This window comes from Triticum aestivum, chromosome 7A, assembly GCF_018294505.1.
Source record: "Triticum aestivum cultivar Chinese Spring chromosome 7A, IWGSC CS RefSeq v2.1, whole genome shotgun sequence".
NCBI lineage: Eukaryota > Viridiplantae > Streptophyta > Magnoliopsida > Poales > Poaceae > Triticum > Triticum aestivum.
In genome coordinates, this window is record NC_057812.1 from 518,720,081 (window position 1) to 518,732,861 (window position 12,781).

Below are 12,781 nucleotides of genomic sequence, written 5' to 3' on the forward strand. Positions count from 1 at the left end.
CCTCGGCATGACGCACGAGGAGATGTACAAATCATTCTTCGGATCCCAAATAGAGTGTCCAGACACCACCGAGGACGTGGGCCTAAGCTGCAACCGCCCCACTGCCCAAGTAAGTAATCCCATGGCCGAACACACTGTCCTTTATTTATCATGACATCAGTCTGAAGAATCACTCTTGGACCAGGACTGGATCACAAAGGCGAAGATGATCCGGTGTTCGGCCCCCCTTCCTGAGGGCTTGGACAATCCGGTGCTGGAAAATATGCTCAAGCCAGCACCTTGTCTAGTGCCCTCAAAGGAAGATGAAGGGGGGAATAAAGAGGGCGAAAGCGGGCCTCCTTCGCTACCTACTGCAACCGAGGGAATGAGTGCCTCCGCGAAGGAGGATAACATAGGGGAAGAATTTGACATTCTCTCCCCCCGGGGAAGGAAGAGAACTACCTCTGAAGATCCGGAAACTAAGGTTTCCAAACGGGAGAAGAAATCTCCGCCAGAGGGTCTTGCTTTGGAGGGTATTCTTACCGCACAATGTCCGTGCGGGGATCAGCCCTCTACCGAGCTGTAAGTAATCAAAAAGTACTTAATGGTGAAGATATCCTACCTTACTTCCGAAGACAATAACCGATGTTTATAAATTGCAGTCCGGATCACAGCCCTTCTCGACAGAGTTCATCTTCGGGGGATCTTCTTCCGGAGATGATGGAGAGCGAAACGCCTCCCCCGGACTCCCCAGCTCAAGAAGTGGGCGACCTTGAAGTGTCGTCGCGAAGGGTATCTCCGGATCCACTGGGCCAGAGGAGAACCCTTTGGCTGCCCGGAATCCCCAGTATCCGACTCCTAAGGAGAGCGACAACAAGGGTCTGTATGGTGTGCGGTCGGACGCGCTGAAGGATCTTCTGGGGCAAGTTGCCATCTCGGAAGCGCATCGTACGCTAATGGGTACGGTAATTGAAAGGATTTCATCTGCTGAAAGCGGTTTGCATGAAGCTTTTATGAGTCTGCTGAATGGCTTCAAGGTACGTGAAATAATGTATGCTTTTAATAATACCGCATATGTTAGGTATGCCCATGCAGATAGTAGCCCCTGAGACTCTGGTTGTCGTCGAGAACGGCGGCAAACAGAGGATCATATTCCCAGGTAATAACCAGACCGCCTTTATGTGCAGGTGGTTGAAGCTCCGATGGCTAGCCGGACTGATGGGTTTGCCGAACTAAAGCGGCAACTAGATGCGGCAGATGCTGACATCTTGCTTGTCAACAAGCGGCTTGACGAAGCACAGGGTGAGTGATTTTTCTGGTGATCGTCACATAATAAGAGCAGCATGATGACAGTATCTTTAATATGTTGTGACTGCAGATGGAGCTGCCACCGTGGAGACCCTTCGGGCGGAGCTTGCCCGAGCCAAGGAGCAAGCGAGGAGTAGCAATGCGGCCGCTTTAAAGGCGGCCGAAGAGTTAAGAGCCGAACAAGTCGCGCATTGCGAGAGCAAGGAAAAAATAGCCAAGATGGCTGTAGAGTTAAAAGATGCTGCTGACCGTTACCAGCTTCTTGAAGAAGAAAACCGGGCGAAGGCGACGGACCTGGAGAAGGCCCGGGTGGCTGCCAAGGAAGCCCGCTCCAAAATTAGAGCGACGAAGGAGGAGCTGAATCAAGCTGCAGATATCATGTCTGGGAAGCCCTTCTTGTTGTGGACTAAGTTCGGAGATCCGAAGTATGCTCCTCTGGACCGGCTATGGAGTTCTGCGGACGAGTACATGGATTTGGCTGCAAGTGCTGCTGATGCAGCCGAGTACTTCAAGGATCAGAAAGGTCCCGAAGTGGAAAAGTTGTTCTGGTCACAGTTTCACGCTCCAGTCCGTCTGCTGCTGCTGAATGAGCGATTGACTGGTTGGGCCGAGTTCCATAGGTTGTCCGGACATGCCATGAGGTTCGTTGTGGATCACCTGTGGCCGGGAGGGCCAAGGCCGAATAGCTACTTTAGCTTAGTGCAACAATTCCTTGATGTTGTGCCACGCATCGATGCTGTAAAGAGATCGGCGTGCATAGAAGGTGCGCGGATGGCCCTTGCCCATGTCAAAACATACTGGGCGGAGATGGAGGCCACCACTGTTGCGGCAAAGGGCTCGGCCATAGGCCGAGTGGCTGCCGAGCACTACTTTGAAGAAGTCCTTGAAGGCGCTCGTTCGATAGAGGCTCAGTGCTCGAAGAATATTATTTTCCAGTGACATGTAGTCCCATTGTACAAACAATGTTTTTCTGAATTAATTAAGGCCGTATTTATACTTTTGCCTGAAAGTACTATGATGCCTCCTGTGCGGGCGTTTATGTATATATGTATATAACCTGAAAGTTTGCAGTCGTCGGCTTCCACCCCCACGCATATAATGCGGGGGTGTTCGCAAAAGATGCATATCCACACTTGATCCAACGTCTTGGTCCGTTAAGGAGGTGATAGCGTAGCGAACGAGGCAATCGGACTATATTGCTTTAACACTTTCACTTAGCCATAGGAGTTTGACAGGGGGGGCTACTATATAGCCCCTGGTACTTCTATGCTCGTCCGAATACGGGGCGCGTACATACATGACCGGGAAACAGCCCTTCGTTAATGCGGAGCAATCCTGAATATTCCGATTAGTCATCGAGTGGTTGACCAGCCTCTCGCTATATCATGACAGTCAGTTTTCGGCTTTCTCTACTGAGGTGCTCATCCGGATAAACCAAGGCACAATCGTAGTAGTTCTCCTAGTGCTACCTTAGCCGATATAACGGAACGTAAGGTACCAAAATGTGGGAGCCGGGCAAACCCAATATTTGACCAAAGACATGATTCGGAGCTGATGCATATAGGGCCAAACTCGCGACACCGAACACTCCGTAAGGTGTTTGGTCTTTATAACATATACCGGGCTAAACAATGCCCTTTATAAGAAACCCCATGTGTCCAGGTACGTGCGAAATCCTGGCGTGGCCACATGCCAATAATGTCGGTGAGGGAGTCCTAGATTAGGGGGTCTCCGGACAGCCGGACTATATCCTTTTGCCGGACTATTGGACTATGAAGATACTAAATTGAAGACTTCATCTCGTGTCCGGATGGGACTCTACTTGGCGTGGAAGGCAATCTAGGCAATACGGATATGGATATTTCCTCCTTTGTAACCGACCTTGTGTAACCCTAACCCTCTCCGGTGTCTATATAAACTGGAGGGTTTAGTCCGTAGAACAACATACAAACATACCATAGGCTAGCTTCTAGGGTTTAGCCTCTCTGATCTCGTGGTAGATCAACTCTTGTAATACCCATATCATCAAGAATAAATCAAGCAGGACGTATGGTTTTACCACCATCAAGAGGGCCCGAACCTGGGTAAAACATCGTGTTCTCTGCCTCCTGTTACCATCCGCTTAGACGCACAGTTCGGGACCCCCTACCCGAGATCCGCCGGTTTTGACACCGACATTGGTGCTTTCATTGAGAGTTCCTCTGTGTCGTCATCATCAGGCTTGATGGCTCCTTCGATCATCATTAGCGATGCAGTCCAGGGTGAGACTTTTCTCCCTGGACATATTTTTGTATTCGGTGGCTTTGCACTGCGGGCCAATTCGCTTGGCCATCTGGAGCAGATTGAAAGCTACGCCCCTGGCCATCAGGTCAGGTTTGGAAGCTTAAACTACACGGCCTATATCCGCGGAGACTTGATCTTCGACGGATTCGAGCCCCTGCCGAGTGCGCCGCACTGTCATGATGGGCATGATTTAGCTCTGCCGCCGAACAGTGCCCTGGAGGCCGCACCCGCATCCGCTCTGAGCCTTAATTCGGAGCCAGTTGCGCCATCCGTGGACAGGTCGATGGACCCCATCACGGAGGCCGTATCCTCAGTGGCGATTGAGCCGAATATCGACCTTACCCTTCATGAGAGCCATGTTGTCAAACTGCCGGATCCTTCTCCAGACACGGACTCCGAACCGCTTGCGCCTGTTCCTGTCGAATCCGATTGGGCGCCAATCATGGAGTTTACCTCCGCGGATATTTTTCAGCACTCGCCCTTTGGCGACATACTGAACTCATTAAGGTCTCTCTCTTTGTCAGGAGAGTCCTGGCTGGATTATGACCGGCAGGATTGGGATGCGGGCGACGAAGAAATTCGACGCCCACCCACCACCCATTTTATAGCCACTGTTGATGATTTGACCGACATGCTCGACTTCGACTCCGAAGACATCGACGGTATGGCGACGACACAGGAGACGAACAGGAACCAGCGCCTATAGGGCACTGGAAAGCCACCTCATCATATGATATATATATATATATGGTGGACACACCCAAAGAGGGCAATAGCGACAGAACATCGGAGGATGACCCCTCCAAGAAGCAACCCAAGCGCCGACGTCAGTGGAGCCACTCTAAGTCCCGCCAAAACAAAAGTGGTGATATCGGCACAGAAGATAATAGCACTCCGGATAGTGCCGAAGACGGCAACAATCCCCTCCAGCAAGATTTAGGGCAGGAGGATGGAGATGCCAGCCCTCCTGAGAGAGCGGCAGATGAAAGGGAGGAGGATGACAATTACATGCCTCCCTCCGAAGACGAGGCAAGCCTCGACGATGACGAATTCGTCGTTCCAGAGGATCCCGTTGAATAAGAGCGCTTCAAGCGCCGGCTTATAGCCACAGCAAATAGCCTTAAGAAGAAGAAGCAGCAGCTTCAAGCTGATCAAGATCTGCTAGCTGACGGATGGACTGAAGTCCTGGCGGCTGAGGAATATAAACTCGAACGCCCCTCCAAGAGTTACCCAAAATGCAGGTTGCTACCCCGACTGGAGGAAGAAGCGTATGACGCGGGTGATCGGCCACCTCATGGCCGCGATAGAGAGGCATTCCAGCCAAAAGCTCAGCCTGCACCCCGACGCCATTCAAATAAAAAGGCCTGGGGAAATACGCCAGACCTGCGAGACGTATTGGAGGACAAAGCAAAACATGCAAGTTCGATCTACGAATCACGAGGGTGCACCACTATGCGAGATGATAAACGTCACGCCGGATACAGTAAAAGTAAATCCGGCCGGGCCGAACACAACGGGCAAGACTCATTGGAGTTGTGTCGCGATATAGCCCAGTACAGAGGTGCCGCACACCCCTTATGCTTCACAGATGAAGTAATGGATCATCAAATCCTAGAACCCGTAAACATAGAATCATACGACGGGATGACAGATCCTGCGGTATGGATCGAAGATTTCCTCGTGCACATCCACATGGCCCGCGGTGATGACCTACACGCAATCAAATACCTCCCACTCAAACTTAAAGGACCAGATCGGCATTGGCTCAACAGCTTGCCAGCAGAGTCCATTGGTTGTTGGGAAGATCTGGAAGCCGCATTCCTCGACAACTTTCAGGGCACTTATGTGCGACCACCAGACGCCGATGACCTGAGCCATATAATTCAGCAGCCAGAAGAATCGGCCAGGCAATTCTGGACACGGTTCCTAACAAAGAAAAATCAAATCATTGACTGTCCGAATGTAGAGGCCCTAGCAGCTTTTTAACACAACATCCGCGACGAGTGGCTAGCCCGGCACCTTGGTCGGGAAAAGACAAAATCTATGGCAGCCCTCACGACACTCATGACCCGCTTTTGTGCGCGAGAAGACAGCTGGATGGCTCGTAGTAATAACATATCAAAGAACTGTGGTACTTCGGATACCAAGGACGGCAATGGCAGGTCACGTCACAACAAACATAAGCTCCGCATTAACAGCGACAATACCGAGGATACAGCAGTCAATGCCGGATTCAAACGCTCTAAACCCGGTTAGCAGAAAAAGTCATTTAAAAGAAGCACTCCGGGCCTGTCCAGTTTGGACCGCATAATCGATCGCTCGTGTCAAATACACGGCACCCCCGACAAGCCAGCCAACCACACCAATAGGGATTGTTGGGTATTCAAGCAGGCCGGCAAGTTAAATGTCGAAAACAAAGATAAGGGGCCACATAGCGATGACGAGGAAGAGCCCCGGCAGCCGAACACCGGAGGACAGAAGAGGTTCCCCCCACAAGTGCGGACGGTGAACATGATATACGCAACCCACATCCCCAAGAGGGAGCGGAAGCGTGCGCTCAGGGACGTATATGCGTTGGAGCCAGTCGCCCCAAAGTTCAACCCATGGTCCTCCTGTCCGATCACCTTCGATCGCAGGGACCACCCCACTAGTATCCGTCATGGCGGATTCGCCGCACTGGTCCTAGACCTAATCATTGACGGATTTCACCTCACTCGAGTCCTTATGGATGGCGGCAGCAGCCTGAACCTGCTTTACCAGGACACAGTGCGCAAAATGGGTATAGACCCCTCAAGGATCAAACCCACAAAAATGACCTTTAAAGGCGTCATACCAGGTGTAGAGGCCCATTGCATAGGCTCAGTCACACTAGAAGTGGTCTTCGGATCCCCGGATAACTTCCGAAGCGAAGAGTTAATCTTCGATATAGTCCCGTTCCACAGTGGTTATCATGCACTACTTGGGCGAACCGCATTTGCGAGATTCAATGCGGTACCGCATTATGCATACCTCAAGCTCAAGATGCCAGGACCTCAGGGGGTCATTATAGTTAACGGAAACATAGAGTGCTCTCTCCGAACGGAGGAGCACACTGCGGCCCTCGCAGCGGAAGCGCAAAGCAGCCTCTTAAGGCAATCCACTAGTTCGGCGTTTAAGGACCCAAACACCTTCAAGCGCGCCCGGAGTAATCAGCAACAGGACCGCCTGGCATGTTCCGAGCTCGCATAGCAATGCGGCCCCAACCCCGGCCCAAGCCAAACGGCAAAATTCGTGCCACGCATACATAATTACGCATTAAAAATACCATGGGAATAGGCAGGGAGGGGGGCATGACTACGGCACGCCCCAAGACGTGGCTTAAACCGCACTAGGGGCTTCTCGTTTTCTTTTTTTTCTTTTCAGGACTTTAATCTCTGGAAACCCGGTCCGGCAGCATGATTGCCGAACATATGATGCAGCAACCAAGAAGGCAGAAAGCTACGTCACACCACGGAACTCCCAGGTGGATTACGATAACGAGTGTAATACTTGCCTTAATACTATTCTTCAGCTCGCCCTTGGAGGGGACATAGTCCTACTTTTTGCTTATTGCACTGCATGTATCATTCTGCTTTAACGCACCTTTTTGAATAAACAATGCATAGCATTAAGACTATTATTGCATTCTTATATATATATATATATATATATATGTGTGTGTGTGTGTGTGTGTGTGTGTGTGTGTGTGTGTGTGTGTGTGTGTGTTCATTCATGACATCCAGCACCCGTACACTCTGGTAGGGCCAATACGCTAGGGGCTTAAGCATACCCCACAATACGGCGTGAGAAGTCCGGACACTTTCAACAGTGCGGCACCCCGAACTTATAGCATTATATGCATCAGCTCCGAATCATGTCTTGGGTCAATAGTTGGGTTTGCCCGGCTCCCATGTTTTGGTACCTTACGTTCCGCTATATCGGCTAAGGTGGCACTGGGAGAACTACTGTGATTGTGCCCCGGTTCTGCTGGGCTAAGCACCTCAGTAGAGAAAGCTAAAACTAACTGTCATGATAAGGCGGGAGACTGGTCGCTGTTCGAGAGGTTTTCGAGTCCTTAAAGACTTATGCCACTTAGAGCGAGGAGTCGGCCCTGTCTGGCTTAAGGCGTGTATCGCGCCCCGAGTTCGGCCTTTCGAATACTAGGGGCTTCGCCGAAATTTAAAATTATAGAATTCTATGGCTAAGTGAGAGTGATAACGCATTATAGTCCAATTGCCTTGTTCGTTGTGCTGAGCACCTCCCTCGAAGGACCCAACAATGGGAACAAGAGTGCTCAGGTTTATCCCGAACACCCCAGCACTCGTGGCGTGCGGGAAGAAGCAGACGACTAGCCATCTCTCAGATTTGATAAACAGCCGAACAGAATGTAATATTTTAAATTCAAACAAGCGTTGCATAGCGCATATGAACAAGTTTTCATAACTACAGGATTACACGAGCGAGTTTACTCGAATATTATATCTTTCGTACACTCGTCTGCTATGAGACGAACACCCTTCAGGACACCCTCATAGTACATCTCGGGGTGGCAATGCTCCTTGCCCTCTGGTGGCCCTTCCTTGACCAGCTTCACGGCGTCTAGCTTGGCCCATTGCACCTTCACACGGGCGAAAGCCTGGCGTGCACCTTCGATGCAGACGGACCGCTTGACGACTTCCAGCCATGGGCAGGCATCCACAAGCTGCCTCACCAGGCCGAAGTAGCTGTTCAGAAGGGCGTCGCCAGGCCACAGCCGTACTATAAAGCCCTTCATGGCCTGTTCGGCCGCCTTGTGTAGCTCGACCAGCTGCTTTAGCTGGTCGCTCATAGGCACCGGGTGTTCGGTCCCAGTATATTGGGCCCAGAACAACTTCTCCGTTGTGCTTCCCTCCTCGACCTGGTAAAACTGTGCGGCATCCGACACACTACGGGGCAAATCTGCGAATGCTCCTGGAGAGCTCCGGATTCGGGTAAGTAACAGGTAATTTACTTTCACATGCTTGTTTTGCATATAGAATCCCTTACCTGCCGCTATCTTCTTCATCGCATCAATCTCCTGGAGGGCCTTTTGGGCTTCAGCCTTGGCACTCTTTGCGCTCTCGAGGGCCGCGGCAAGCTCAGACTCTTGTGTCTTCAAGTCAAGCTCCAACGCCTCGTGCTTCGTCACGAGAGCGTGGAGCTCTTGCTGCACCTCGCCCACCCGTGCCTCATGCCTTTCCCGCTCGGTGCGCTCCTTGGCCGCTTTGTTTTCGGCCTCGAATAGCGCTTGCTTCAGGGTCGCCACCTCGGTCATGGCCCCTGGCAAATTTACGATGATCCTGTCATTTTGCAATCGCATTCTTTTTATGCATATCCATAGACTAGGTACTACTTACCTTTGTTCTCCTCGAGCTGCCTCTTGGCAAGGCCGAGCTCGTCCTTGGACCCTTTACGGTCCTTCTTCAGTGCGGCGACCTCCGCAGTCAGTGCGGCAGATGCCAGCAGCGAAGCCTGCATACGCATATTGACATACTTATATTAGACTCCTGCAATATTGTTTGATCCTCTGTTCGGGTTTTCTTTGTGAACACCGAACAGAGCATCAGGGGCTACTGTCTATGCGGTAATATTTTTCCCATATTTTAAAAACTTACCTCAAAGCCTGTTAGAAGGCTGGCACAGGCTTCAGTCAGTCCGCTCTTGGCGGACTGAACCTTCTGGACCACCGCACTCATAATAGTGCGGTGCTCCTCATTGATGGAAGCACTGCGAAGCGCTCCCGGCAGATTGTCCGGTGCCTCTGGATGGACAGAGGTCATCGACACAGGTGTCTTGCCCCTCTTGGAAGGAGGCCGCCTGCCCGAGTCCGGAACCACTGGAGGTTCCGGCGCGGTGTTCGGCTAAGGGCCGAACTCGGAGCCCTCGGGGGCCTTTTTCCCTCTGCTCCCAGAGTCCAAAAGGTCGCCTTGAGGTGCCTCCGGGACTGTCTCCCCTCGACCCGGTGCCTCTTGAGACAATACCTCGGCGTTGTCCGTAGGGCAAGGGGAGGTGGCGGTCGGAAGTGGATCGCTAACCATATTCGACGAGCCCAGGGAGCCATCCGACGATACGTCGATACGGGCTCGTGGCGGTCTGCATAGTCATAATTCAGCGTTAGGAGAGGCAGTGCGACAAAGGTATGCTATGAGTTACTCTGGCATCTGAATACTTACGACTTCGCCAACGGCTTGGCCCTGAGCAGCCACTCGTCTTCGCCTTCGACGGCGGTGGTGGAGAAGTCCGGAAGGAGAGTCCTTCCCTTCTTGGACCCTTCACCCCCCCCCCCCGGTTGGGGCGGCCTTCCTGGAGGGGGAGCATCTTCATCTTCCTCCTTGTCTTTGGGGGAGGAGTGCGTCGCGGAGTTATCAGACGATAAGTCCGATAACGCCTGGCATCGGGAACTCTTTCGGGTTCCCTTGGCCTTCTTGGTCTTCTCCGGCACCTTGTAAGGAGCCGGAGTCAGCATCTCCGTCACGAGAGCGTCCGCGGTGTCTTTGGGCAGAGGGGCCGGACAGTTAATCTGCCCTGACGTCTCCACCCAGTCCTGTCAAAGGCATGGAGCTCAGACCCCGCACATGGTTAGGCTAGGGGAAATAAATGTCCTACCGGATGTATAGAACTCACCGAATGCGCTTCGCGCTTCGCGCTTAGCCCGCGGTCCTCGGTGAGGGAGGGAGGGGCCTCGGCGCCCTTGAACAGCACCTTCCAGACGTCCTTGTGTGTCGTGTCGAAGAGCTCGCTCAGAGTCTGGTGCTGGGCCGGGTCGAACTCCCACAAGTTGAAGTCCTGTTGTTGGCATGGGAGGATCCGGCGGATGAGCATGACCTGGACTATATTGACAAGCTTGAGCTTCTTGCTGGCCATATTCCGGATACATTTCTGGAGTCCGTCCAGCTCTACCGAGGAACCCCAGGACATGCCCTTCTCTTTCTAGGAGGTGAGCCGCATGGGGATTCCGGATCGAAACTTGGGGGCAGCCACCCATTTGGCGTCGCGCGGCTCGGTGATGTAGAACCACGCCGATTGCCACCCCTTTATGGTCTCCACGAAGGAGCCTTCAAGCCATATAACATTGGGCATCTTGCCCACCATGGCTCCGTCGCATTCTGCTCGTTGGCCGCCCACCCCCTTCGGCTTGATATTGAAGGTCTTTAACCACATGCCGAAGTGGGGCCGGATGCGGAGGAAAGCCTCACACACGACGATGAACGCCGAAATGTTGAGGATGAAGTTCGGGGCCAGATCATGAAAGTCCAGCCCGTAGTAGAACATGAGACCATGGATGAATGGTTGAATGGGAAACCCCAGTCCACGAAGGAAGTGGTGGAGGAAAACTACCCTCTCATGAGGTTCCGGGGTAGGAACGATCTGCCCCGCAGCGGGCAGCCGATGCGCGATATTCGCGGCTAAGTATCCGGTGCCGCGCAGCTTTTTGATGTGCCCCTCCGTAACGGAGGAAGCGATCCATTTTCCCCCCGCTCCGGACATGTTTGGAGAAGGTTGAGGGGAAGGATGTGGACTTGGGTGTTGGAGCTTTAGTGCACAAGAGTGGATGAGCAAGGCGGAAGAAGGCGTGGGTAGAAAAAGGTTAAACCTTGTCCCTTTATAAGGGCGTCCAAAACTATGCGCCCCCACTAGCCTGGTAAAACTCGCTTATCCCCCAAGCGCCGTAATCGATGGCGCGGTTGGGTTACCCACGCCCGTATTGATGAGAATCCCATAATAAGGGGGACACGATCTCTGCTTTGACAAGATGTGTCAAAAAACCGCCTCGCGTTATGTGCGGGGCTAGTTAAAGGAAACGGTTCGAATAATTATCGGGCCATGGCATAATGTCATGTTGCCAAAACGTGTCAGCAGATTAGATTTGTGGAAATATTATTCTCTCTACGGTGGTATGTGGAACTTATTTTGCAGGATCGGACACTATCCTTGTATTCAAATTCTTCCGTGATGTATTCGGAGGAGGAACCCGCCTTCCAATGCCGAAGACAATACTGCACGCCGGACTCATCGTCATTGAAGCCTGGTTCAGGGGCTATTGAGGGAGTCCTGGATTAGGGAGTCTCCGGACAGCTGGACTATATCCTTTTGCCGGACTATTGGACTATGAAGATACTAAATTGAAGACTTCGTCTCGTGTCCGGATGGGACTCTACTTGGCGTGGAAGGCAAGCTAGGCAATACGGATATGGATATTTCCTCCTTTGTAACCGACCTTGTGTAACCCTAACCCTCTCTGGTGTCTATATAAATCGGAGGGTTTAGTCTGTAGGACAACATACAATCATACCATAGGCTAGCTTCTAGGGTTTAGCCTCTCCGATCTCGTGGTAGATCAACTCTTGTAATACCCATATCATCAAGAATAAATCAAGCAGGACGTAGGGTTTTACCTCCATCAAGAGGGCCCGAACCTGGGTAAAACATCGTGTTCCCTGCCTCCTTTTACCATCCACCTTAGACGCACAGTTCAGGACCCCCTACCCGAGATCCGCCGGTTTTGACACCGACAGCCGACATCCTTCTCGGTTGTGTGGAGTATCCGGAGGATGTGATCAACAAGAGATAGTAAAAAAGGTTTACGCAAGGCCTTAATCTAAAAAGAAACCTTTGGGCGGGTCCCTGCTGCACGTCTGCGCCTGTTTCTCCGTTGTGTCGTGTCCTGGACGGCTCTAGCACGAATATCACCTGCAAAAGGAAAGAACTTAGGTGAAAGTTGTCGTGCCAAAAAGAAGAGTGAATTATCAAAATTCCAGAGAGGCCTAGTTGAGCCAGGCTAGCCCTGATTACACGCGAGAAGCCCCTGGTATCGTTTTATGAGGGTGCGAAAACCAATCTCATGCATGTATGATGGAACGCCGGACTCGTCTAACCGTGTCCGTGGTCTTGACGACCTGCCATTTTTTCTGGTTGGTGAGGCCGTCTAGTGTGCGGCTGTTAGAGCCGTCGCGTCCTCTTCTGTTCATAAAGAACGATTGGTATTTCCGCTAACTGTAATGACGCCTCATGTACCAGGAATCTTGAGCTTGAGAAAAGCATAATGTGGTATTGCGTTAAAACGAGCAAAAGCCGCCCTTCCGAGTAGTGCTTGAAAATCACTCCGGAATGGAGCGATGTGAAAAGTTAACGTCTCACTCCGGAAGTTATCGGGAGAACCGAATACCACCTCTAG